This window comes from Miniopterus natalensis, chromosome 10, assembly GCF_054644295.1.
Source record: "Miniopterus natalensis isolate mMinNat1 chromosome 10, mMinNat1.hap1, whole genome shotgun sequence".
In the NCBI taxonomy this organism is placed as follows: Eukaryota; Metazoa; Chordata; class Mammalia; order Chiroptera; family Miniopteridae; genus Miniopterus; species Miniopterus natalensis.
In genome coordinates this window covers 4,110,624-4,116,358 of record NC_142090.1, presented here as the reverse complement: position 1 = coordinate 4,116,358, position 5,735 = coordinate 4,110,624, and positions in this window count along the sequence as shown.

Here is a 5,735-nt window from a genome sequence, read left to right as displayed (position 1 = left end):
GAGCCGCCGCCGCCGCCGCGCGGCCCCACGCAGGCCGGCCCCGGCCTCCCCGCAGGCGCCGCCCGGCCGGCCGGCCTGCGCGCCTCCCCCGCCCGGGCTCGCGCGGCCGTCGGGCCCGGCCTGCTCGGGGCGCGCGGGGCGGGCGGGGACGGAGCGGCCGAGCGCGGCGGCGGCGGCGGCGTCGGAGCGGGGCGCGCGGCGGTGCGGGCGGCCCTGCGGGCTGCGCGCCGGCCGCGAGCTGGGCCCCGGCCCTCAGCACCCGCCCCGGCCCCTGTGCGGCCGCGGCGGCGACCCCGGCTGCGGCCCCGGCCCCGGCTGCGAGCTGCGCGGCCGTCCCGGCGCCTCTTCAGCAGGGGAGCTGCACCGCAGCTGCCATGTTGATACAAACTGCATCCTGGGAGGCATGTCCCTCTCAGGCCGTTTAAAGAGAAACACTCCGAGGCTCGTCGGAGGCTGCAGGAACCCAGACAGCTCCATCTACAGCCGGTAGGAGCGAACAGTGTCGAGCGAGCCGCCAGCCGGCGACGGACACGCCCTGAGCCCCGGGCCGGCCCGTCGTGCCGCCGGGGCCCAACCGCCCGGGCCTCCCACCCGCGGGGGCCCCGCGCCTCTCACCTGGGGGGTCCTCGCCCGCCCGGGACCCTGGGGCGAGGCCGGGAGGCGGGGGCGCGGCGGAGAAAGCCGCGCGCGCGGCCGGGGCGACGTGCAGGGGTCTGGAGGCGGCTTGATTGGCTCCGACAGCCTTCCCCCGCCGGATCCCCCGCGCCTCTCAAACCCAGAACCCTCTCCAGTCCGCGCTCACAAAGGGCTCCGAGCCGCCGTCACACCGGAGGCGGCCCCGGGGCATGTGACCAGCTCCGTGCGGCCCGGGGTCCCGGGGTGGCCCAGGGCGTTGGGGGCTTTTGTGAAACGTCCGAGTGGTGGTGTGCGCGCGACCCGCAGGGACGGGACCCCCAGCGTCGCGGGGCGCAGGGGCCCCTCCATTGGGAGGAAACTGAGGCCGAGCGGGGAGGGACCTGTTTACCCCGAAGCTGCAGGCTAGGTCCCCTGTGTCGATGCCCTTCCTACCCACGAGAGGCACCCCCGCCCCCCCCACCCCCCAAAACCATGGTGGAGCTGGGGGCTTGGCGACTCCTTGCCCTGGACAGGGTCACGCACATAATTGTGGAATACCTACCTACAAGGTGGCAAGAACTGGAAATGAAAATATATATTAAAAAAAGAAAGTATAGGTAGGCCTCCTGGTTACAAGGGATGAAAATCCAACTGGAGCTAACTTAAAGGGAATGGGGTGGGGTGGGGTGGGGGGGAGTAGAATATATTTGTTCCCCTAAAGGGGACCCCCAGGGAGGCCAGGGCTGGAGCTGCACGAAAGGCAACAGGAGCAGGGCTCCCAGTGCTGTTGGCTCAGATCTCTTTAAAAATGGAAAGTTAATGGATAGAGAGAAGGCCTCGGCCATCCAGCCCTTTCCTTCCCTTCCCAGAGGTGGGACATCCCACTTGTCTCGCTGCTTTCCCTTTTCCTATCAGTAAACAGTGCATCCCACCGATTTGGGTATTTTACAAGTTTCTGTGAGCGATGCAATTCATTCAGTCCATATCCTGTTGGAATTTGCTTTTTTTTTTTTTTTTTTTTTTGGGCTTCCTTCGTCATTATGTTTTTGAGACACAAGTCACGTTGCCCCAAGCCTATCTGGTCCATTCATTTTAACCACCCCATAGTATTTCATTGAATACGTCAACTCCGGTTTACTTTCCATGCCCTCCAGGGGAATGGAAACAGACCTGCTGCGGGGAACATCTGGGGAACATCTGCCTGCATGTCTCACCCTGCACCTCGAGAGAGTCGCCCTGGGAGAGACTTCATGACATGGCACCCTGGCTGACGGGTGTCTCCGCCTTCCCCAGGCCCGCCAGGCTGCTCACCAGCAAGATGGTCCCTGGTCACACTCCCACCAGCAGCGTGCGGGGCCCTGTTTTCGAATCTTTGTCAACATTCGCTGAGCATGGACTCAGAAGCACGCTGACTGTGAAACGGTAGCTCATAACTTTCTTCAGTATCTATATTTTAATTTCCCTGGTCATTAAGGAAGTTGAACATCTTTCCATATTTGCTGGGCATTCGGTGTCTTCCCCTGTGAATTTCCTCTTCATGTCCTTTGCCGGTATTTCCGTGTGAAGTCTTTCTTACTGGTTTACAGGTGTGTTTTTTTAAAAAAAAAAACATTCTGGATATTAATCCTACCAAACCCTTAATGTAATCACCGATATGATTGCATTTAACTTCACCTACCATCTTACTAGTAATTTTCCATTTGTGTTCCAGGTGTTTGATGATTCCTCTCCCCTTTTTTTGTCTGCTTTTAAATTATTTTTTAAAGTAATTCAATTCACCATTCACTTATTAGTGATATCTCACTCGTCATTGTTTTTTGAATCCTCACCTGAGGATATTGTTTCCATTGTTTTTTCAGAGAGAGAGAAAAGGAGAGGGAGAGAGAGATTGATGTGAGAGACACGTCGATCGGTTGCCTCCCGCATGCACCCCGAATGGGTCCGGGGATCGAGGCTGCAGCCGGAGTGCGTGCCCTCGACCAGAATCGAACCAGAGACCCTTTAGCCGGCCGGCCGATGCTCTAACCACTGAGCAAACCGGCTAGGGCAGTTATATCTTATTTTTAATGGTTGCCCTAAGTTTTACAATATACATCTTTAATTTTTCACAGCCTACTTCACGCAAACTCTACCGGTTTTCCCTTCAGTGCAGTAACCTTGCAACAGGTTACCCACCACCCTTGTGCGGGTGTTAGCTTACATCTGATGTTTCTAAGTGTTACAATCTGCATAATGCGCTGTTGATTGTACACATGACAGAAATCTTCTCCCAATCTGTCTCTTCTCAACATTTTTCATGGTAGGTGCTGCACCAACATTTATATTTAAATAGAATCAAATCTAGTACTTTTCTTTTTTAGGGCTTCTGTTTTTTCTCTCTTTGTTTTCTTCCCTCCCCCAATGCCTTAAGGATAATCCTCAACATTTTAGTCTAAAACCTGTACAGTTTAGCTTTTCCAGGTAGTTCTTTAATAAAGAATTTATTTTTTTGGCTTCTGTTTTTTCTCTTTGTTTTCTTCCCTCCCCCAATGCCTTAAGGATAGTCCTCAACATTTTAGTCTACAACCTGTACAGTTTAGCTTTTCCAGGTAGTTCTTTAATAAAGAATTTATTTTTTTTGGCTTTTTAAATTTTTTATTTAAATGTTTTTATTGATTTTTAGAGAGAGAGGAAAGGAGAGGTAGAGAGAGAGAGAAACATCAATGGAAAACAACAAAGCTCAACTGCCTCTTGCATGCCCCCTGCTGGGGTTCGAGCTCAAAACCTGGGCATGTGCCCTGACCTGGAATGGAACCAGTGACCTCTTGGTTCATGGGTCGACGCTCAACCACTGAGCCACACCAGCTGGGCCGATTTTTTTTTTTTGCTTTTAGTAAATTGCATCTTTACTGAGATGTGATTCACCTAGCATAAGCCATCCATTTGAAGTGTACAATTCAGTGGTTTTAGTATGTTCAGAGTTGTGCAACCATCACCATGACCTAATGTTTCTCACTAAAACGTGAAAGCATAGAGCTGGGTTTTATCAGTTTTATAATCGGACCATTTGTCATTTGACTGGAGAGCTTATTTTCTTCCCATTTATGGTGAATATAGATATATTTGGATTTTTTGTATCTTATTTTGTGACCTTTGTTTACCATAACTTTTCTTTGCTTCTTTCCCCCTTTCCTACCTTTTATTAGATTAACCAAGTTTTCTTTATTCACCTTTTCTCCCTCTACTGGGAGCCATTCTGCTTCTGTTCCTTTAGTGGCTGCGATGAACATTTTAAACATGTATGTTTGAGTTACAAAGTTTAAGTGGAATTGATATCTCTGCACATCCCTTGAAATCACAAGGACCATAGATGCTTTCATGGACACCGTGCTCCATCCTTCTTACATGCTGTCATTGTCTAGTATTTTAGTTCCACTTTGTTGCGTCCCCCGAATTTGTCTTTATTGTTGTCTTATAAAGTCAACACATGTTAAAGACTTACCTATGTTCACTACATTTTTTTGCTGACTGTTCTCCTTATGCCCTTCTTTTTTCTTCCCAAAGGATAGTCCTCAGTAGTTTTTCAGTGAATGGTACGTTCTCAGTTTTTATTTTCTGAAAATGTCTTTATTTGGTTTTGTTCATGTATGATAATTGATCAGGGTATAAAATTGAGGTTGAGTTGTTTTCCCTCATCACTTTTTAGGTGTTAGTCCACTGTCTTTTGACTTCTATTTTTATCATGGAAGTCTACTGTCAATAATAGCTTTCCCTTTTTTTTTTTTAACAGGTTATTTTGTTTAAGTCCTCACCTAAGGACACATTGTCATTGTTTTTTTTTTTTTTTTTTTTTTTTTTTTTTTAGAGAGGGAGGAAGGGAGAGAGAGAGGGGAAAAAAACCATCAATGTGAGAGAGAAACATTAATCAGCCACCTCCCTCATGCACCCTGACCAGGAATCAAACCATCACCCTCTGGTACACAGGGTGACGCTCCAACCAACTGAGCCACCCATCCAGGGCTAGTCTCTTTTTCTTTGATGTCAATCTTTTTCTCCTGAATTTGAGGCTTTTGTCTTTTATCAATTCTTGAAGATTGTCAGCTATTCTTCTTTTTCTTTTTAAAAAAGTTTTATTTAGATATAATTCACACACATACAATTCACTCATTTAAAATATACAATTCAGTGGTCTTTATTATATTCACTGACATGCGCAATCATCGGCACCGTCCATTTTAGAACTTTTAATACTTCAAAAAGAAACCCTGGGTGCTTTAGTTATCACCCCTCCTTTTACCCTCCTTAACCCCTAGCCATACGCAACCACTAATATACTTTATGTTTCTATCAATTTCCTGATTTGTGGACATTTGTAGGAATGGAATCATATATCATATGGTCTTTTGTGACTCGCTTCTTTGACTTAGCATAATAGTTTTTGGAGTCATCCATGTCATAGCATGAATTAGTACCTCAGTCTTTTTTTATGGTGATATAATATTCCACCATATGGCTATACCACATTCTGTTTACCCATTCGTTAGTTGATGGACTTGTGAGTTGTCTCCACCTTTTGGCTATTGTGACTAGCACTGGTACCAATAGTCATGTACTTGTATTTATTTGCATACCTGCTTTCAATTCTTTTAGAGTGAAATTGCTGGATTGTATGGCCACTCTATGTTTAATCATTAGAGGAACCACCAGACTGTTTCCTAAATTTCAGCAGTGTAGATGAGTAAACCTGATTAGATGTATGGTAGGCGTTTCTCTTTTTTTAAAAAAAAAAATCTTTATTGATTTCAGAGAGAGGAAGGGAGAGGGAGAGAGAGAGAAACATCAGTGATGAGAGAAGAGCCATTGATTAACTGCCTTGAGCTCACAATCCAGGCTTATTGCCCTGACTGGGAATTGAACCTCGATCTCCAGGATCATAGGTGGATGCTCAACCACTGAGCCACGCCAGCCGGGCTGTGGTGGGGGTTTCTAATCTATGCTCTTAACGTATCATGTTTCCATCCATCATTTTTCTCTCTGTGTCCTTCATTCTATGTACTTTCCTCATCTCCCGTTCATTTAACTAATTCCTTTTAGCAGTGTCTAGGTCTGATGTTTAACCAGCCCATTGAGTTTTTAAAAAT